This window comes from Elgaria multicarinata, chromosome 8, assembly GCF_023053635.1.
Source record: "Elgaria multicarinata webbii isolate HBS135686 ecotype San Diego chromosome 8, rElgMul1.1.pri, whole genome shotgun sequence".
Taxonomy (NCBI): Eukaryota; Metazoa; Chordata; class Lepidosauria; order Squamata; family Anguidae; genus Elgaria; species Elgaria multicarinata.
Genome location: NC_086178.1, coordinates 49,447,224 through 49,470,558, shown reverse-complemented (window position 1 = coordinate 49,470,558; position 23,335 = coordinate 49,447,224). Strand labels below are relative to the sequence as shown.

Here is a 23,335-nt window from a genome sequence, read left to right as displayed (position 1 = left end):
GACAGTCTGTATGGTTCCAAGGCTTTGCTCTGGGACTGAACACTACTCAAGGGCTGAGGGAATTGGAAGTCTGTGCAAATCAGTAGGTAGAAGTGACATATGAGAAAATGCTGCAGGTCAGAGTGTACAAAAAACCCTAACGCTACAAGGCAGCATGTTCTATTTTGTAGAGAGTAATCTCAAATCTGGCATAGCAGTTGAGGGATGTTATTTCAAAGTAATACTGTGAAAGCAAAGCCTGGGGATTTGATGTGCAAATGTTTCATGTGTTCTTAAAGCCACAGCTCCTCCCAAGTGGCCTTTGTCAAGAAATACAGTACAAGGAGTATGTTAAGTACAAATCGTGTACTTTACCATTACTGATGGGATATCCATGAAGATATATATGTGTGTGTGTGTGTGTGTGTGTGTGTGTGTGTGTGTGTGTAAAGAGCGAGAGACGAACTATGCAAATGTATAAATGCAGCTTAATGCCAGGAAATTCTTCACCCCAGCCACAACTGGCTCACTCAGGGCTGGCTGTCATTGAGATGGTAAACTGGTATCTGGATTGGAGCATTTCTGACTACATGTAATAGAATACCCCCATACACACCAAGGATACATCAGTTACAAGATGGGGGATACTTGGCTCAGCAATACTACAAACGAGAAGGATCTTGGAATTGTTGTAGATCACACGCTGAATATGAGCCAACAGTGCGATATGGCTGCAAGAAAGGCAAATGCTCTTTTGGGCTGCATTAATAGAAGTATAGCTTCCAAATCACGTGAGGTACTGATTCCTCTCTATTCAACCCTGGTTAGGCTTCATCTAGAGTATTGCGTCCAGTTCTGAGCTCCACAATTCAAGAAGAATGCAGACAAGCTGGAGGGTGTTCAGAGGAGGGCAACCAGGATGATCAGGGGTCTGGAAACAAAGCCCTATGAAGAGAGACTGAAAGAACTGGGCATGTTTAGCCTGGAGAAAAGATTGAGGGGAGACATGATAGCACTCTTCAAATACTTAAAAGGTTGTCACACAGAGGAGGGCCAGGATCTCTTCTCGATCCAGAGTGCAGGACACAAAATAACGGGCTCAAGTTAAAGGAAGCCAGATTCCAGCTGGAGATCAGGAAAAACGTCCTGACTGTTAGAGCAGTACGACAATGGAATCAGTTATCTAGGGAGGTTGTGGGCTCTCCCACACTAGAGGCCTTCAAGAGGCAGCTGGACAACCATCTGTCAGGGATGCTTTAGGGTGGATTCCTGCATTGAGCAGGGGGTTGGACGCGATGGCCTTGTAGGCCCCTTCCAACTCTGCTATTCTATGATTCTATGATTCATACACATAGAAAGTTAGTCTTCTAGGGAGGAAGCTAGGCTACAATCATTCTCCTTCACATCTAGACATCTTTTCTTTTCTTGTTTGCATTTGGGAGCATTCTGTCATGTGAACCCTAGCCTGTAATTTGAGATAGTACAACCCAGACACAGGTTTACCACCTCAGTACTAGGGCTCAGATGGTTATTTCCCCCACCAAAAAAAGAACTTGGGTGTCCGAGGTAACAGATTAAGACGTTAACACAGTAGGGCTGTGCACGGACTCCCCGAACCACTTTGGGTTGATCCGCCCCTTCCCCGCTCCACTCTGTAGAGCGAGATCCAGAGGAGCAGATTGAGATTTTGCCCCCCTTCCCTACTTACTTGCCTCTGGCGGATGGTGAAGGCAGGTAAGTGGAGAAGGGGGGGACAAAATGGGGGCTGATAAGCCAAACTCCCCCATCCCCTTACCTGGCTCCGTCATGGTTTGGCATGGGCTTTAACTGAGGGCCAGGCCTCAGTGAAAGCCCGCGATGGACCACGATGGAGGCAGGTAAGCCCCCTCCCCTTATCTGGCTCCGCCACCATTGCCGCATGGATGTCGCCATCGCCAAGTGAGTCCCCCCCCCAACTTACCTGAGTCTGGAGCTCCAGATCGAGGCAAACCGCTTTTCCTCGATCCACAGCTCCCTTGAGCCAATCCGTCTCTACCTTTGGCGGAGTCAAATCAGGCCTCTCCGCTATTGCTTCTACATCAAGAGAGTACATGTCAAGTAGATGTCAAGAGAGTACATTTCTGTGTAACCAAGAAAGAATCCTTGGTGGGGCTAGGAAATAGGAACAGGCTTGTTCTTAATGGTTGGAGTTACTCAGTGGCAAGAAACAGCTTTAGTTCACTCCAAACCCAAAGCTGCCACTAAGTACAACCCTTTCTCCCACATATCACATAATATTTACATAATGCCATTCATGTGCATGAGGAACAGTAACATTGAACTTGGAGGCAACATAGTCAGAGTAGCAAACCTTAGAGCCAACCATCCCTAAGACTGTGTGGCCTACGTCTCACGAAGGAAAGCAAAGAAACAAAAATAGTGGCTCACCCCATTTTGAAAATATAACATCTAACATTTGAAAATATGACATCTAATTCGACCTGGACAGTCAACTCTTTAAATCCTCTGATTTTAGTAAAAACAACAAAACAAAAACGGATGTCATGTTCTTCATACACATCTCTTTCCTGATCTGGAGTGTCACTAGTCTTAGTAGATAAAACTGACTCAGTATTTTAAAAAAATATAATTTCACATAAATGCGGTAATTAAGTAACCAAAGCTGTCATAAGAACATAAGAAAAGCCATACTGGATCAGACCAAGGGTCCATCTAATCTAGCACTCTGTTCACAGTGACCAACCAGCTGTCAACCAGGGACCCTCAAGCAGGACAGGGTGAAACAGCACCCTCCCACCCATGTTCCCCTGCAACTGAAGTATATAGGCTTACTGTCTCGGATACTGGAGGTAGCACAAAACCATCAGGACTAGTAGCCATTGATAGCTTCCTCCAGGAATTTATCCAACCCCCTTTTAAAGCCGTCCAATTTGGTGGCCATGTCTACATCTTGTGATGTATACTCTTCAACCTCAACTACTTACATTTTAAAGAATCACCAAGGTTATTTCATAATTTTTATTGAGTGCAATTTTCTTTTTAGTACAATATTTTCTGAAAGTTACTATTACAAACTCTTGACAATTTTGACACAATCAACGAGTTGAAAGGGAAAGGGGGGGAATGTACAAGAAGAGGGCGCATCCTTTACAGACATCTCATTAGCTATGTACATGGAGGGGCTTCTGTGGGCTGGGACAGCGCATGCGGCTGCAGTGGGGCTTCTGTTGCCTCTGCTCTTTCGGACACAGCATGTCCTTGACACGAGAGCCTGACATCACCCCAAGGAGATCCCAGCTCATCTGCAGGGCATGGCTACCTTGCCAGTGGAAACGGAGGAGGGGGTGGTGGTGGTAAGTTCAACTGTCACGACTGTCCTCTTTCCATGTCCTTCTGGCATCAAATAGTGGCATAAAAGTGTCCCTAAATGAGGAAGTGTAGAAACAAAAGAACAAAATGAGATCATTTTTGCTTTTTGAAATAATACACACTTTTTATGTCATTGCTAATAGAGCCACATGTCAGGACAGAGGAAGAAGAAGGGGTTCAATCCTATCGAACAAGGATGGCCCAAGTCAGAGCAACAAATGGTACCCTTAATGGTCCAAATGAAGGTGCCTGGTACCCAAAGCCAGCCACATTCTTTAGGCATCTGAGTCAGAAAACATCACATTTACCTTCCCCCACCCTGGTAGTAGTAGTCCTAGTAGCTTAATAATCATAACCATAATTTACATAACAATTTGCAGCTCTTCCATGACAGAGAATCAGCTGTCTGGCAGCCACAATCTACCTAATAGTAGGGCCGGCCATGCTATCAGTTCTACATGAGTCTGCAACATTTTCATTTATTAATCAGTTAGAAGTGAAATCCTATGGTGACAGTCAGCAGCCTCTGAAGTCATATTCTAATGTGAACCTTGCCTCCTCGTTTGAGCTGCCCAGCATTTGTGCTAGCTGGGCGATGTCACACGTCTAGCCATGGCAGTTTGGAGCAAGAGGGAAAGGGGCTGAGGCAAGTATAGGAGGCTGCATAAGACAGCTTCCAGGGTCTTGTCTCCCGCCTTTGCCCTCTCTCCACGTTCAGGTTTCCGAGCGCAGAGAGGTAGCTGGTGTGGTTCACTCCACAGTAGTTACCCACTACCTCCCCCTATGGCCTCCCAGACACATTCTAGTGGCCATAGGATTGCTCTTTATTTTAATTAATTAAAATTACTTTTGAGTAAACAATAACAACAAAACCTACAGAAGTGCATGCAATCTATTTAACGTAATGTCTAGTTTAAACCTAAGGTGATGAATCATCCAAAAAGAAAGTACTTTTTCCACAACAATGGTTTCATTCAAATGAAAATTCTTGCAGATTACATTGATTAATGTATCAATTAAAATTATATAATTAATCAACCAGGATTTCTTTAGTCAGACAGCCGTTCTAGTTCTAGAAATAGCTATTAGCACTACAAGATGTTTTTCAATAGGCTTCCAGCTGCAAGGCTACATGGTCTCCTTGTTACTACTTAGGATGTATCTAAAGGACTACTACCCACTGCAGTTACCCACTATGCAAAGGTATGTAAGTGTTCTGGTACAATTCTAGCCGAATCTCCTCCTTCATTCCTTCTCCTCTTACATGGTGTTCCCTTGGTATGCCCAGCCACAACTAACGAGATATTCTAATTTTGTTTCTTAGGATAGCATCTACCATGGTTTCTGTTAAACACTTCTTTAGTGCCAAAAATGACTTCTCAGGAGAGCTGTGGTTTTATAGGATCTGGAAATGCTGCAATACATTCACATAGGTTTCAGGGTCTTTAGAGCATTTCCACGTCCTGCTGACCCTGAATTCCTGAATAGCTGGCAAGATTCTGCATCTAGACGCACCACCATTAGCTAACATGCCTAGTAGTGAAGCAATATTTATAAATACATACAAATACACTTACATGCATGCATATATGCATACATATATTCCAACTTACACACACACTTTCTCTCTCTCTCACACACACACACACAAAGCCTTCAGATTTATATCACCTCTGGATCTTACAATCTAAGCATACCTGTTCTACTCGTCTACATTTTCATTTTTAACAGATAAACATTATGTAAGGCCTCATCGAGGATGTAAAGTAATCCTTGATCCAAATGCCATTAAAGATCTTTTCTGGGACTGAACTTTGCAGCAGATTCTAACGGATGTGTTTTCTTGACACTTCTCTCATTAGCCTGAAATCCTGTTACTATCTTTGCTAGTATAATATGGAGAGGTGGTGCCAAATCCTGACTGCTCATGTAGTAGAAACAAGCATCCCTTGACAGCTTCTCTTCACATTCATCCATCCTGACTTTTAGAACAGTACGACAATGGAACCAATTACTTAGGGAGGTTGTGGGCTCTCCCACACTAGAGGCCTTCAAGAGGCAGCTGGACAACCATCTGTCAGGGATGTTTTGAGGTGGATTCCTGCATTGAGCAGGGGGTTGGACTCGATGGCCTTACAGGCCCCTTCCAACTCTACTATTCTATGATTCTATGATTCCTTCTCCTCATTCTCTACTTTGTTATCCATTTGAAACAAAGCAGTGAAGCTCCTTATGTCATTTTTACCTGCCCTGGATGACTCATCCATGATTGTGCCATTAAAGCAATCTATAAAGGGTAAATAATAATGCAGCAGCAACATACTTATCCCTTGGCTGTAATGATTTTCTTAATGTTTCATTCCTAGGAAATCTAGGGGGTAGATATTCTTTCTCATTATTTCCCCCCTTTTTTTCTTTTCTCTTTGGAAATACTATAGTTTTGCTTGACTGCCCCTCCTCCGGTCTTATGCGAAGCCAAGGTAATTACCCCTGGCCTCCACTTTCAGCTAGAGATTAGCTCCAGCTCTTGGATATGTTTGCTGAAATCTATGCCCCTAGGCAGTAGAGTTAATAACAGGAGAATTGACACCTCTATTGCCCTAATGCCAGCATGAGCCATAACTTTAATAAAACAGGGCTTGCTTAATGTTGCAGCAGTAATAACCCCTGTCCAAAGGTTGCCTCCTTCCCTTTTGCAGTTCTACAAATGGCTCAAAATGCCTGCATTTTACCAAAAGCTTTGCATAGCCTTCGATTCTGCCTACCACTCAATTTCAAGCTCATGTTGGGACTTAAGAGTAAATAAACGTAAGTTTAGGAAATGCAAACACACATTCACATAGGTTTGGAAAATTTTGAGCCCCCACATGGCTTTGACTTCTGCATTAAAAAGGTATGGAAGAATGATTATATCAAGAACACAATAGAGAAAAGATGACACAAAAACCAAATTACAGGCTGTCCAAGGACTACAAAGAACAATATTGTACAACTTGTGGTTCACCAAGCTGACTACAATGTACCAGTATTATATGCTGCTGCACTAGGCTTTGATAAACCAGCTTTTACTACCTACCTGGGGATGGTGGTGGTGGGGGAATAAAGTAAAATAAGACTGGGAGAGACTGTCAGATTCTTGGCAGGCCATAAGACCATGGCTTGGTGGAGCACAATTTGTGCTGGCCTGAGCACGAGTCACCTTCCATAGCTAACACACACTCCATCCATCCTTCAGCAAACAGGAAGAGAAGGCAGGAAATAGTCCTGGGGCAAAACTGAGGACATCCATACTGTGGGCTGGAGTTTTCCTAAATAGAATCATGTATAATACCTTCATTACATTTGTGCTACTTACACAGGATTGAATCATTTTAACCATGTTTTCTGATCTAGAATAGTTGCCATCCCAATTTCAGTACACAATCACTAATGGAATTAGTGGCCCAACTTCCTGTTAGTCCCCCCCCCACACACACACACACACTTGTTAACCATCAAGATAGGGAAGAGAGAGATAGGGAACAGAAAGGGAAGAAATAGACAGGGAACAGATAGGGGAAAGATAGATAGGGCTTATAAGGAGATAGATTATGCCTAGGATCTATTTATAGGGCTGGAGTGGTGATTTAGTGTGCATGTGAGAGAGGATATATAGAAGGTTTTAGAGTGACTTATTTCTGTAACTTATTGTTCAGGAGGAGAATAATGTTATTTTCTGTTTAACTCCTTAATTTTCTAAATAATAAATATTTCTCTGCTTCTCAAAACCCCATGCCTACAGCTTGTGACTCCCAAAGGGTAAAAATGCTAAAGAGAATAATGTATGTCAGAATAAAAAGCCAGTGAGAAGTTCAGTTGTGTAAATGGTGGCTGTAAAGGCAGATGGCATCACGGTTTCATCGGACACCCACTGGGCTGCAAAGAAGTTTGTGCAGCACCATGAGTGGTGGTGATGGTGGCACCTTGGTAAAGAGTTAGGAACTTGATGCAGGTGAGTCTGTCCACCCCTAGCTGCTCACAGCTACATAGCCCACCACAGGAAAACAGGAAGCTGCCTATCTCCCCAATACTGTCTACTCCAACTGGTAACAGCTCACAGGGTCTCATGCAGAGGCTGTCTTTCCTATCACTTGCTACCTGATCCTTTTGACTGGAGACACTGGGACCTTCTTGGTGCAAAGTAATGCTCAACAGCTGAGTGATGGCTCTTTTGCATTGAACTCAGAACACTGCCCATACTATGCACTGCACTGCACTACAGGAGCAAGAATGTCCTTTACAGTGACTCACATTGCATTATACTACCCAGCTCATCAGCACTCAATATCCTATGTGCCAGAGGTTCACAGTGATAATTCTTGTCTGCATCTCTGTTGATTCCCTTGCGGGAACAAATGCAGCTGAGTCTTAGTTTGTTATTTCATTAGCTGTTAATGTAATAAATAAATACATACACACTAGCCCTTGGGAATGGTTCAGTAGTAGAGCACGTGATTTTCAGGCAAAAGGTCCCACTTCCAGGTTCAATTCCTGGCGTCTACAGGTAGGGCTGGGAAAGTATCCTGACTGAAATCCTGGAGAGCTGTTGCTGGTCTTTGTAGACATTATGGAGCTACATGGACCAAAGGTCTGGCTCACTCTAGCACAGCTCCCTAGAAGATGTATTAGACCAAAGTGCTGGGGGGGGGGGGGGAAGAAGACGACAGGAACAAGTGGCTGTCCTAAGGAATTCCCTGCACTGATGGAGGCTGTCTCTTAAAGTGAGAAATGGCATTGCATCTGCTTTTGGTGGAAGCTAGTAAGCATTCAATCCTGAAAAGAGCAACACAGGGAATGCCTGTTACCCATGCCGTAACAGAGAAGTGCAGCCCAGCAGCAAAATCCCATTATTTCACCACGTCAGGGGGGCAAATATGCTTTTAATATACAATTGCACCTTGGAAACATAAAGCCGCCACATTAAATAGCAAAGCAATTGACCGCTGTGTCCCCTTGCCTACCTCCTGATAACTAAAGGCTGCCAACACAATTATACTGGGGCTTGTGTTCCACCACCCTAACTTACTGAAGCTTAAAAATGTCCCTGCTGTGCCTGACATTTTGCTTCAGTTAAAATTCATCATCTTTTGGAATCAAATCATTTTTGCAAACCTAGGTACTAATGAAACTTTTATTTAGTAATCTAGAATTCACCAGGAAAAAGAAAAGAGAGAGAGAGAGAGAGAGAGAGAGAGAGAGAAGAAGAAGAAGGAGGAGGAGGAGGAGGAGGAGGAGGAGGAGGGAGGGAGGGTAGTAATCAGACGGAGAGAAATGCAGAACAAGGCAGCAGAAGTAGAAATTATCTGATAGAAATATACATGTGTGTATAACAAGGTTATGCATACAACTGTAATCCTAAGCATATTTAACATGAAAGAAAGCTTAAATGAAATAAATGTGATTTACTTCCAGAGAAGAGTGAAATCAGGGGGTAGTTACAGAGAGAACAGTGTGCAGAAAGGAACGACACACACACACACACACACCCAAGACCAGAGAGCTTCGGCTATTGGGCGGTATAAAAATGTAATAAATAAATAAATAAATAAATAAATAAATAAATAAATAAATAAATAGAGTTAAGTGGGACTTACTCCCAAATATGTGTGCACAGCATTGCAACCCTAATCATCTACGTATGAAATGTCTGTCTTTAAGGCCTGTATAATGCAGGAACCTCTGAAGGTATGTTGTACCTGGTGCCCAGAGATGTGCCCCATTATACTCTTGTTACAAAGTCATTAGAGGTAGGGGATAAATGTCCCCCCCCTCATTTCAATGGTGTCCGCATTCAACATTTTCCCCATAGAAATGAATGGTATCCATTCACTTAGAGGGTGAAAGTCAAAGTGTATGCTCAGCGACACTACTGACCTAAAGTTTAGTTCCATCCCCTGCCTCTGGTGATCCCAATATCTGGAGCAGGAAACTGTTTCCCCTATGACTACATCCAAAAGTACAACCCATCTATTGTGTCTCTTAAGACCAAACAAGGATCAATGAAGATTATAATGTATTGTTATTTCTTCAGTGCAGTCAATGTGCCTGATGCTTTACAAACTACAAGAGACAGGTCTTTGCCCAAAACAACATGGAATCTAAAATTCAACACAAAAGGGTCAACAGGAGAAAGATTGGAAAACAGAGGTGGGGTTAAACAGAGAAATAATATGCATTCATTTCAGTTACATATCTTAACTTTAGTTGCAGTTGGGTATGGGAAGGGAGATAGATAGATAGATAGATAGATATAGATAGATAGATAGATAGATAGATAGATAGATAGATAGATAGATAGATTGGGATGTTGTACTGAAGAGATAAAGAGGCAAAAAGCCATGGAGGGCATTGAAGACAAGGATGAAGGGTTTGTGCTAAATAAGCCTGAAAGACTATTCACGAATTTTAGGAGGGGTGTCATGTGGTCAGAGCAATAACAGAAGTGAATGATTTTGGCAACAGAGACTTGAACAAAGGTGAGAGGAAGGAGGAAAGATGATGGAAGACTAGACTGGAGAATGTTGCAGTAGGCAAATTGAGAAATTACCTATTACCTAGTTTTGCCAAGGAAGACGTGTGTTTGTATAGTCCTGTAAAGAGAGAAGTAAAAGGCAACAGGCTGAATATTGGGGTGGGGGTTGCAAAGGAGAGAGAGTAGTAAAATGTGAAGCCAAAGTGACAAGCTTAGTCAACAGGGTGGATCGTGATATTGTTAAAGGAAACAGGAAATGTTATAAAGACAGGAGGGCTTGGGAGGGAAGTTAAAAGGTGTGGTTTTGGACATACTGAGTTTGAGACAACAACAGGCCTGTTCAGACAACAGGCTAAGATATTGTTAGGCCACTAGCCCTTTTGCAGTAAATGGTTAGTGATCGTCTTTAAACTGTGGTTATGTAGCTACCATAGTTAGGAATGGTTCACACAACATGCTAAGTCATGATTCACATGACAACGCTAAGCTGTAATGTTTAGCTCAAAATACTTCACCACCATGGCTTAGTGAACACCATGGCATCTGAACAGGGTCAATGAAAGATCCAAACAGAAATACAGCCAGCCCGTTGGAGACGCAGGACTGGATGCAGGGAGAACATTTTGAAAAGAGAGGCATTTCTAGATGTCATTCACATTAAGCTGCAAATGGAGGCCGTGGAATCTAGTGGCACGCAGGAACAGAGTGTAAAGAGAGAATAGCAGAGGTTCAAGAACAAATTTCTGAGGAACCAAGACAGAGAGAAGGAGGCAGTGAGGAGAACATTGGTGACTTTGGTGGGGGCAGTTTCAGTGGAGTGCAGTTGTAGGCCACGTGTGGGAAACCTTAAGCCCTGGACCAACTCCAGCCCTCTGGGGATCCCAGAAGGCCATGCCCCTTCCCCCAGCAGTAGCGGAAGCAGACAGGTATAATAATCTTAGATTGAGCTCAAACCTCTGGCTTGGACGTCACTGTTTCTGGAGAGACTGCTAATAGTGATAAAACCACCTTAGTAAGATTTATTTGAGATTAAATGGCCCAATAAAAGTACAAAGTGTTGTTAACACATCATGTAATATCTAGGCTATACAACATCCTCTGCATTAAATCTCATGTAGCGGAAGTAGCTTTGCAGAATGGAGCACGGATGTTATGTTCCAGCTCCAGCATAAAGTCAATGTGGCTTCTATGCCACAGTAAATTGTAATGAAAGGATGGAAATACAGGCGTATAGATCCAAAAATAATGACTGCAAAAATGGAGGAATGGTGGAGAAGTTGTGGCAAGCAACAGAGTGGGGAGAGAAGGGAGGCAGAGCAGCCACTGTTGCCTCTAATTGTTCACACAAGGAGGAGACTCCCTGGCTAGTTGCCTTAACAATGTCTTCTCCCTGAGGAATCCCAATAGTCAGCCGAGTGCAGTTTCACACTTAACAGGGAGGATAATTTGACAGCCACAATTAACTCAAATGGGGCTTTGACTCTCTGAAGGGAGGCCATCATGTAGTTAAAAGTTAAAACATACTGTTAACACTGCTCCCCTGCCAGGTGTGTATGAGACAAAGCTTGTTAATTTCCAGAAGTACTCAAGAGTGGGGATACAGAGCAAAGAGTATATCAAGACACAAGTCAGACACAAAGGAAATGGAAGCATAGAGCATAACGCTCGGTGTGACTCTAGACTCCCCTCTGCTTTTGCTATAATGGTTCCTGAGCAAAATTCAACATTTCGAGAAATGCTGAGCGGGTATTTGGCAGGCAGTCAATTCAATCCTCATGGAAGAAAGTGAGTCAAGAGGAATACAGGCAAGAAGACCAAGAGGAATAGAGGAAGCGGCAGGAGAGTAAAAGATCTGATGTTAGCTTAGATGGCCACATGAATCCTTCCCATGAAAAAGCAGGTTGTTCAAGTTCTAGGCCGATGGGTGTGATCAGGATATGCTGCTGAACACATGGAGGAAATGGCAGCAGAACTGCAGGCCTTACCTCCATTCTCCACACATAGATTGTGCTTTGTGCATGGATCCTATGCATGAATACAAGCTGCATGTGTGGTTCCACAAGTGGTTTCATATGGACTTATGGTCCAATTGGTGTCCACCAGGAGAAAAGCCTTCAGTGTGGTGGCCCCCTTCCAAAGGAATTCCCTGCCTTTGGAGTTCAGGCAGATGCCAACATTGTATTGCTTCTGGCGCCTCCTGAAAACTTTGTTGTTCTAGGAAGCTTTCCCTGAATGAACGGCTGTGTTTCTATCTGAACTTTTTTCTTTTAAAAATGTAATTTTAATAGTGTTTTATTGTTTTTATTTTATTCTGTTTGTTAACTGTTCCAAAACCTTTGGATAGGAAGAGGTATACAAATACTGTAAATAAAATAGAATAAATAAAGGCTCTTTCTGTGCCATCTGATGCCCTGCAAGATTCAGAGTTCCAGGTCATACATGCAGCATATGTGCACACAGCCCATCACATTGTGGAGTTCAAGGCCTACAACAATGACCCCACTTCTCCTTCCATATGTTCAATGTACCCTGACAGCAGCCAATTGCACATGGCTCAAATAAGGCCTTCTTGAGGCTCACCTACTAAATTCATGTCAGGAGACTTTGCAAGCCACGCTCCCCCCACACACACACTGTGAAGGCCAACACTGTGAGATAGATAGATAGATAGATAGATAGATAGATAGATAGGTAGATAGATAGATAGATTTTCCAGACCATGAAGGCCAGGGACAATAAGGATTGAAAAGTACATTGCAGACAATTTTTAAAAAATATTTTAAATTATTTGGAGAAAATATTAATTATTAGGAGAACACACACACACACACTTTATGATAGTTGTAAAAAATGTCCTGTAAATGAACTTTTCAATACTTATTATCCTTGCCCCTCACAATCACAGTAAGTATTTTTTTTAAAAAGTGAAGGAAGAGAGGCTGATAGTAAATGATATGATAATAAGTGAATGGGAGAGGTGAGAGTTGAATCCATCTTTTCTAGTTCAGATTCTAACTTCAACTTTCTGGGGCCTTCCAAAGGAACAAACACCCTTCTCATCTGCCACATCTCCCCTGAAACCCTCTTTCCCCCACCAACTGTTTTCTCCTGTGCAACCCCATCCCCTACACTCATGCTCCAGATCCATGTTTATGGTGGGAATACTGATCTGAACCCCAGTTCTGGAGAGAGACCAGATCAAGGAAAGTTGGCGGAGGAAACCAGTGGGCAGGGTCAAGCACCCAGTTCTTCTCTGATGTAAATCACAAGTCTCCTTGCAGAGGAGAAGTAGTATCTAGGCTATGAAGAAATGTGGGGCTGAAAAGCAGAGTCCTGCTCTTAAGAGCTCTTCTGCCACATTATGGGAGGTAAACTTAAATTTTACACCACAGCCTACCAATTAACATTTCCTTAGTCATCAAGAGCCCAACCCATCAGGGTTGATTATTACCTTGGGTTTGATTTTCTCCCCTACATGAATCACAAGCAATCTCTATGCTTGGGGTGAGGGAACATGTGCGCCCTCAGATGTTGCTGGATTGCATTTCCCATCATCCCTAACAAGCATAGCCAATGATGTGGGATGACAGGAGTTGCAGTCCAACATGTGAAGGGCCATCTCTGCTGTATGCACTAAACTAGGCATCTCTGCAATCTCGTCCTCAAAACTGATAGGAGGCAGCTGAATGCTAGACTCAAGCAACAATATAATGCAGGATTACTAAGGGAGATAGCAAAGAATGAAGAAACTTTAAGGTTTGGTACAGGAACCAGATCCCCCCCCATTGCCTTCCAGAAATTTTCAGTAGGTCAACAGCCACTCTAAATGTGATGAGTTCCTCATGCTTCAGATTCCTTAATGTTTAGAGAGTCTGGTAGATTAACAGTAATCAACCACAGACATGATGAAAGGAGTTGGCAAATTATTCCTGCTACATTAAAAAAAACAAAAAACACCCATCTCAATAGACTTAAAAGCTCTCAAAAGCCATAGAATCTTTTCAGTGTGTTTCATAGTAACGGGAATCACTTTGACCTAATGATGGTTTATGGTTTGTTTTCAGTAAACCCAAGAAACCTAAGGAAACTAATTAGCACTATCAGAAATGTTGGTATTACACAAATAAATGAGATGTTGGTGTTCTGAAGATGTATCTTTGGGTAGAAGGACAAGCTGAGTTGCCCTCACAGTAGTCAAAGATTGTTTGTTACCAGATTGCAACTCTGGGTTTGGGACACAGCCTCCCAAAGGATTAGTGTGTTTAAGTCCCATTGAAATGAATGGAACTTCAAAGTAGTGTACTTAGGTCCTATGGGACCTAAAGAGACTCTGGCCATAGCTAGATGGGGCGATATCCCAGGGATCGCCCCGGGATCATCCCTGTGCATCCACAGGGGATCCTGGGAGCAGGGAGGGATGATACCTACCTTTCCTCGGGATATGGCCATACAGTTGTAGCCCGCTTTTTCCATGGTCTCAGGATGATCCCAAGGCAGAACATGTAGGCGTGGCATTGCGGTTTGTCCTGGCGCCTCTTGGTTACTTGCGAGGAGCTGGGAATTGCACACAGGGTGCAGAGCTCCTCAGGAGCTCTGCGCCCATCAGGGGTGGGGTGGGGTGGGGTGAGTGGGGAAAATTGTTTTAAATAAAAAAAAACCCTTACAGTTTGCATATAAGCGCTCCTGTGCTAGTCTCCTTTAAGAAAAGGACAAACAAAATGGTGGGCGCGACATCCTGTTCCTCCAAGGTTGTCGCACGTGATGTGTAAACACAGGGGGAGATCTTGCGATAACAATATCGCAAGATCCTCACCCCTCCGTTGCACTAGACCCATAGGTCTAGCTGAGGCCTTAGGTCTCTCTTGATTGAGTTGAAGATATGAATGCTACAATTCAATGCACATTTCCCTGGGAGTAAGTACAGCACAACATAGTGGGACTTACACCTAAGTAAACCTGCATAGGATTTCATCATATGGCACACAATTCCAGGGACTAGCAGGATGTTACAGTAGCTGTTCCAGGACCATGCAAAAGAAAGAAACAGTAGAGCCTCCCAGTGAAACATTTTAAAGCTGTTTTCCCCCCTAAAAGGCAGGGGAGGACAACCTGTGGCATGGTGAGCACACTCCACAGGAACCCATCCATGCCCTACAGAAGCCCCACCTCCTGAGAGTGAGCAACACAAAGGGGAACCTCTTTGTTATCTCTGATCAGAGATACAGGAGATAAGCTGGGGATTCCCCTGCACCACTTGTACTCCGATTGGATTTTGTGTGTTGTGAGAAGAAGGAGCTAAATTCAGTTTGAACCAACTCCTTGAGGTCCCAGCTGAGAACCTTCCCACACCACATCCCAATTAGGTGCAAAAGCACCCTCCCGACCATGTTCCACAGCAACTGGTGGATGTAGGTATGTAGTAGCAATTATGTTCCATTTGTGTTTGGATCATACTCCAAAGCAGGGTATGCTGATAACTGGATGATCTGATCTCTCCACTAATGCTGAACACTGGGATCTCTTGCCCCTGCCAACTTAAAAATAAAAAACAGAAACGGACCACCAGCAGGAAAAGGGAGAGAGGAAACCTCTAGGTACACAAATAAAATAAAAAATTATTGAGCCCAACACATTTTGAATTGTATTCTTCCTTGGGGTACTTGTGGACAACCAATTCTTAATTCTGAAAATAATTTTGAACAAGTACAAAGAGACCAGGAGCGTCATCAGATGAGCATTTTATCACATGCTCATTACTGGCCACTTATGTGGGTCTTTTTGATGATGCCATCCACCTCCCGTGCATCTCCCACTCCTTCTGGTCTTCTTTCTGTGGCAAAATAAGACCCCATTAAATCTGATTTCTTTTTTCTTTGGAAGCGGAACGTGCTGCAATTTCCAACTATGTGCAGGAAAAGCAGTGCGATAAAAACATCTACTGAATGGGCCATGTGGTTGTTTACTTCCTCTTTCTTCCCCAAGTGAAGAAAGAGAAAATAATGTGGGCCAGAAGCAGGGTGTGGGAGCCATGGTAGGGAAACACAATTTTCCCACCATCTGATGATGCTCCAGGATTGAAACTGGCTGTTCAAAAAATGCCCCCATGGAAGAACACACACACACACAAAAATGTCTTGTGCACCTGGATATTTCCTTCTTTCCTCCCTCACCTCCTTCAAACTAAGTCAGCATTTTTATTTCAGGAAATAAAATGGCGGTGCTTTGATCAGCTTTTATGTGTTTTATATTCACTGTTGTTCCCCGCCTCGATCCAAGTGGAGAAACGGGTAAGAAATAAATAAATAAATCATCATCATCATCCTTCCTTAGTAAACCTCTGCTTTCCAGAACTATGCCTCTTAATGGTAGATCCAGTCTATGGACAACGCAACAGATTGTACATCTGCTCTCACTCTCTTTCCCTTATCCTTTGCTTCCCACCACCTCTGGAAACTTGGCGTTGCACGCCTCTGATTTCTTCTCAACAGATCAATGGAAGATGTTACTAGACATTTGGATTATCATTTTCTTCTTCATAGGTTCCCATCCAGCACCTCATCACTGTCACACACCTTTCCCCTCAGCTGGAAGTCCAGCAGCAGACAAGCATAGCTTATGTTGGCACTTCAGTCAACCCCTTGGTTGCACATGCAGGGCTCAAGGTAGAGAGAGGAGAACCTAAAAAGCAGGATGGAGGTGAGAACAAGGGTAGAGCAGGCAGGAGAGCATTAGAAGTGGCGTTGCAACATGGCAAAACATTGGACAATGGCCAGGACAGAACTATCTAGTCAATGCTTCTGCACACACAGCTTAGGAGCAGAACAGGCAGGTGGCCTTGCTATAAGGCTGCCAGCCAGTTCCCAAACTCAGAGCACATGGGAGAGGAGGGAAATGTTCATTAGAGCGCACTATCATACTAATCTACTGTATTGCAATTACATTATTATTATTATTATTATTATTATTTATTTATATAGCACCATCAATGTACATGGTGCTGTACAGATAACACAGTAAATAACAAGACCCTGCCGCATAGGCTTACAATCTAATAAGTTGTAGTAAACAATAAAGAGGGAAGGAGAATGCAAACAGGCACAGGGAAGTGTAAACAGGCACAGGGTAGGGCAAAACCAACAGTGTAAAGTCAGAACAAACTCAATATTTGAAGGCTATAGGGAAAAGAAAAGTTTTGAGCTGAGTCTTAAAAGCAGTGATTGAGTTTGTAGTTCTCAAGTGTTCTGGAAGAGCGTTCCAGGCGTAAGGGGCAGCAGAAGAAAAAGGACGAAGCCGAGTAAGGGAAGTGGAGGTCCTTGGGCAGGCGAGAAGCATGGCATCAGAGGAGCGGAGAGCCCGAGCGGGGCGATAGTGTGAGATGAGAGAGGAGAGATAGGCAGGAGCTAGGCAGTGAAGAGCTTTGAAGGTCAGTAGGAGAAGTTTATATTGGATTCTGAAGTGAATTGGAAGCCAATGAAGAGACTTCAGAAGTGGAGTGACATGGTCAGAGCGGCGGGCCAAGAAGATGATCTTAGCGGCAGAGTGGTGGACAGAGACCAGCGGACTGATGTGAGACGAAGGAAGGCCAGAGAGAAGAAGGTTGCAGTAGTCCAACCGAGAGATAACCAGTGCGTGAACGAGAGTCTTGGCAGAAGAGACAGACAAAAATGGTCGAATCCTGGCAATATTATACAGGAAGAAACGACAGGATTTAGCTACTGCCTCGATGTGAGGAGTAAAGGAGAGCGAGGAGTCAAATATAAAGCCAAGACTACGAGCTTCCTTGACTGGAGTAAGCGTGACATCGTTGACAGTAAGGGAGAATGAGAGGTGAGGAGAAGGTTTAGGAGGAAAAACTAGCAGTTCAGTCTTTGCCATGTTAAGTTTCAAACGACGATGAAGCAGCCAGGCTGAGATATCTGAAAGACATGCCGAGATACGATCGTGAACATCTGGAGAAAGTTCCGGAGATGAAAGATATAATTGTGTATCATCGGCATACAGGTGATATTGGAGCATACTCCAAGCAAGGCATGCTGATGACCTGATCTCTCCTTTAATGTGGATGTGCTAGATCAGTGCCTGGCTGCAACAATGAATGGGTGAGAGCTGGACTGAGAAACTCAATCCAGACAAGACTGAGATGCTATTAATAGGTGGTTCTTCTGACTGGATGGAGGGTGCTCATCCTTTTCTGTAGGGCGTCTTACTCCCTCTGGAGGAGCAGGTTCATAGCTTGAGGAGGTTCTCTGGAGTCATCATCATCACTTGAGGCTCAGGTGGCCTCAGTGGCATGGAATATCTGGCAGCCCAGCTACATCCCTGTTTGGACAGGGATAATCTGGCTTCAGTACTCTACGCTCTGGTAACCTGCATGTTAGATTGCTGCAATGCTCTCTACATGGGACTACCTTTGAAGACAGTTCAGAAGCTGCAGCTTCTGCAAAATGAAGCAACCAGATTGATAGCAGAACCTGAAGGTTTGAGCATATTACACCAATTCTGGCCTACTTGGACTGGCTGCCTGTATATTTCCTAGCCCAATTCAAGGTGCTGGTTTTGACCTATTAAAGTTTTACATGGCTCAGGATCACAATACCTGATGGAGTGTCTCTCCTGATATGAACCCACCCATACACTATTATCAACACCTGAGCGCCTTCTTCAACTAAGGTGCAAAGGATGGCAACAAGGCAGAGGGCTTTTCGGTGGTGGCCCTTCAACTTTGGAACAATCTCCCTAGCGAGATCCATCTGGCATCAACATTATCATCTTTTTTTGCAACAGGTAAGAACTTTTATTTACATCAAGCTTGCATCTGCTGGGTTTTTTTAAATGATAGTTTATTATTATTATTGGATCCTGGTAATTTTACTATTAATTGTTTTTAACTATTTTAAACTGTTCACATTTTTGTATGCTAACTGTTTTATATTACATTTTATAATGTTTTGAACCACCCAGATCTTTGGCTACTGGGTGGAATAGAAATGTAATGAAACAAAACAAAACACTAAACCAGCCTCCCTGAAATGGGTGCCTTCCAGAAGTGTTGGACTGGGACTCCCATAATTCTCAGCCAGCACAACCAAAGAGAATGATGGGAATTGCAGTCCAACACATCTGGAGGGCACCAGGCTGGAGGAAGGCTGTGCTAAACATTGGGATATCTGGCCTTTTTGATATGAAATTAGTGCCTTTACACCACCAGAGGGAAATCAGCATGAAAATGTATTGAAAACCAATATTATATTGTAGAAGCTCCTTTTTAAGAAGTTTGTTCATGACTTTTAATGAAATTTGGAGAATACTATTATTCCTTTAAGGATGGGGTGAGGGTGTTTTGTACCAATTCCTCATTTCTCTGATACCCTTTGGAAAGCACAATTTGCATTTTAGATAAGATACTCTCCAGGCATCCTCCTTCTGCAACATAGCTCTTGGCATGGGCTGTATTTCATGCTGTCAGTTCCACTCATTGCTAATTAGCATGGAGAATTGCACTGATGTTAACCATCATTTTCATCTTTTCTCCCCACCTTCAAAACAAGGGTTCGGTTGCCTAATGAGACCCCTGAGGATAATCAGAAAGGGAAAGGGACAAATCCATTCATGGCATAGCCTGGCTAACTTCAGTGCTATTACTCCCAGAGTGAAATAGTTCTAATGGAAGTAAAAATTATGGACACAGTGTGCCAGTGGAAGAGAGAAATAGGAATTAAAGGAAGGGGGGAAATTAGATTGCAAAGCTATAAAAGAGGTGACTTGGCATAACATGCAGGAGCACAGCCTGAAGATGGGACGTTTAGTGGCTCTTTGTAGTTCTGCCACTAATTTGGTCACTGGACCTCTACCTGTCACATTGATATTTGGAATGCAAATGAAAAAAACATGTTTATGTATTCAACATCTGGTTTCTCCCACGCACTGCAAACAGCACATCTGGCTTTATTGGGTGGGGGGAATATAGACAATTGTATTTATGATTATAAAGAGATGCTGTCTAATTTCCAAATGCATTTTTAACATTCACAACAAAAGGTGAGATTCAGAGCTGGGTTACATGTTCCAGTCAACACAAGAAACAGTCATGTTGCAATGATGAAGAATTCTAAGGTCATCCTCTAGGTAATCAGTGCTCAAGAAAAGCTTGGAAGTGATTCCCTCGATGTCATGTTGAGGCAGAAGGAGACACTGCTGAGCAACAGGCTTTTACTTTTCATTACGGGTGTTTCCAGATGAAGCTTTTATGACACTGTCACCCAGCCTCATTCACGGAGGTTAACAGAGGGCAGGATGTCCAAATGTTGAACTCTTCTATTCATGACCCTCCTGTTTTCTTACTGCTTCTTCTGTCTTTTCCCCTAACTCAGAAAATCATCAAGAAGAGAAAATGGAGCAGCTGCACAGTGCCTTCTGCTTGTAGCACTAGGAGACTTCCATCTGGAACCACCTTATCTCTTTCAGGTAATTTCTCCTATGGTTGAGATGCAGGAGAAATTAGCTGTGTGAGATACTAACAAAGGAAACCTAATGGCCAACAGTGCCATCTCCTCACTTAGCCTGATGCTAAGGCAAACACTTTCATGGTTTCCTCAAGGGTTAACTGTCTAAAGGGCACCTTCAGAGTTTTCAGCCATCGAAGGCCATTGCTAGACCAGGGGATCCCGGGCTCAGGGAGGGATCAACCCTCCTGGCCCCAGGATATAGCCTACCCCTTTCAGCCCGAGACCACGAGCATGTAGCCCATTCTGCCGCTTTTCCCAGCTCTGCGCAATTACTCACACATAGCCAGGAGAAGCAGCGCCCATCAGGGGCAGGGTGGGGGGAGTGAGGAAATCTATTGTTTTTTAAAAAACTAACAACTTACCTTTAGTCGTTCATGCGCTCCTGCACAGCCGGCCCTTTAATTTTTTAAAAAAAATGGTGGACGCAATGGGTCTTTCCTTTAGCCTGTCACGTCAGACATGTAAACAAGGGTGACAAGCCCACGATAGTTGCATCGCGGGCTCTCCCCAACTCTCGCCCGGATTTTAAGGTAGGTCTAGCAAAGGCCGGAATCTGCATTCTTCCCACATGATGAGTGAAACATATAGCCAAGTTCTCAGTGACAGGCAATGGATCCCTTCAAAATTGCACTGCTTTCTTGAACTCTTCAGTGTATTAAAATGAGGTTCTAAGTATGTTAACTTGAAACAAATCCAAGCTAAAGAGGAGGGGGTGTATGAGGTATAACACAGGCAACAGTGTTACTCCTGGGTGATATTAGATCCTGGGCTTAATGATCTGGGGGGTGAAGACTTTAGTCAGCCAGGCCTATTAGACAATTAACATTTCTCTTCTCCCCATCCCCACTGCCATTCCAGGCTTTTCAACTCCTTCTATGTTCCTGATATGTTAGAACAACAAAACTGCCTGCCAACCCTTATTGTAAAGAATACTCTGCATATGGAGTTTTGCATTTTAAACTCACAACCCTACACTGCCACTGCACCTCCACTAGTTTGGTTGCCACTCATGAGTCTCAACCCAAGTGCAACAGGAACTAGAGCTTCCAAAGGCAATCACAGAAACAAGTGGAAATAGTTATTTCCAGACTGGGACAGGTCAGCAGAGTTCCCTTCTGCATTTCTTCTCTTTCCAGCTCCTTCAGGAAACACTCACTTCCTATTGCGCGAGCAATGCATCTCACTAGCATGTGGGCAGTATAGGATACTGCCCTTCCATAACAGCACTATCATAGCTACAGGAATAACATGGAGCTTGCTTCTGCTGCCTCAATTCCTTCATCACCTGCCATTCTCTAGGTGGTCATTTGGGCCCCTCTAGACTGCAGGGCCCTGGATGGTGGCCCCAAGGTTCAGATCTAGCTCCATCAAATGTCAGGGATGTGGAATGAAAGAAAAAGACCTAAGAAAACTGAAGTGGTGACAAGACCTTGAGTGCTGTGATTCCTTAATCATTTATCATTGGTTTGGGGAATCTCTTTCTCCTCTTTCTTATGTTTGATCCTTTGCCTCCTAGCAGAGGGCTTGTTTTCTCCTGTTGGGTACAAGCAGCATTTAATTACGACATGGAGTAGGGACAGGAACTACTCTTTTTTTTAAAAAAAAACACCATCAAAACTATTTTTGGACATTTCTTACAACCCATTTTCTCTTACAAAGCCCAGGGAGTCTTCTGTTGAATTTCAGCTTCTTTTAAAAATAATTTGAAAGACTGCCAGCCCATTACTGGAAAATTTCCAACTTGGCAAGATCTTATGAAAGAGAGTCCCCAAATCAGATTATGACATGCAAATTAATAACGTTTATGTAGATCTTCTTCTTTTTGCTCACTCAAAGCTTTAAAGGGGAACCAGATGCAAAATGCCAAGTGGAAGTGCACGAGTCAAGAGTTAACCTCTGATCAGAAAAGCAAAGCCTTTTACATTTTACAAATTGATTTGCCTGCTACCGAAACACACAGATAGGCCCAGAGCGGGGAGCCGGTTCACATTAAGATTCATTTGCTACAGTTTGAAAATGAATTCTAAAAACGAAACCCAAAGACTTGACAACTTTCCAAGTTGAACACATTGTGGTTAAAACTTATTAGGAACATTTACAGATCAAAGGGGGAAATCTACCTTGCATTCTCAAATTGCAAATGCGTAGCTTGCAGTTGCAAATCAGCAGCAGTAATCACAGTAATTCGCCCAAAACCATAATGCATAAATGATGCTCTGTGTTCCCCATCCCTGCCAGCTGGAAAACTCCTGCAGCATCAGAATCAGCTACAGCCTCCAGTTTCTCTGCCAACTCATTGTATTGCAAACATTGTTCCTACAAATGGAGGGAAGTCTGCTGGATTATACCTTCTGACAACAGGAAAAAGGCTGTGCATCTGTCTGTTGCAGCAGGCAATGTTCTCATGATCCTGCAAGAAGAACTATTTGCAATTACAAAAATAAAAGCAAGACTTCTGATGGGATTTAAACACACTAACTCTCTAGACCTACTCCTTTGCTGAACTTTGCTCTTAAGGAAAGTATTGGGAATGTAACCATTGCTTTGTTCTCCCTTTCCCATGCCATGGGGATATAGGTGCAGCACTTCCAAGGTTACTTTTTTCATTCTTGAGATCTCTTGGAACACAGTCTTGATATATAATTAATAGCTATGAAGAAATGGAAAGGAAGCATCAGCCATCACAGCTAATGCTGCGAGTCCCAGAGAACTGCTCTTGAGTGCTTCCATCTCCAAGAGTGGTCAATCTCCATTTAGAGATGTCTGTCACAAAAAATCCCAGCCCTTTTAGGGCCCGAAGGATGCCAGCAACACCTCCATTTCTCTAGAGAAGAGTAAGGTCGGGGGAGAGATGCTCTCTGTTTCTATTTCTTATGTAAATTGTTTTCATACTTTCTATAATGTATTTTAATCTTTAACATTTGTGAACCACCCAGAGAGCTTCAGCTATGGTGTGGTATAGAAATATAAT

At 43.2% G+C, this 23,335-nt stretch overlaps 1 protein-coding gene across 2 annotated transcripts in view; it reads right to left on the bottom strand.

Annotated features, from left to right (window-relative positions):
* Positions 1–3,329: 3,329 nt before the first annotated feature.
* EPHB1 (EPH receptor B1) overlaps positions 3,330–23,335 on the bottom strand; it is a 384,580-nt gene continuing 364,574 nt past the window's right edge. For both annotated transcript variants that reach the window (XM_063132314.1, XM_063132315.1), the window contains one exon: positions 3,330–3,402. The gene's annotated coding sequence lies outside the window, so the exon portion shown is untranslated. The remainder of the gene's footprint in view (positions 3,403–23,335) is intronic.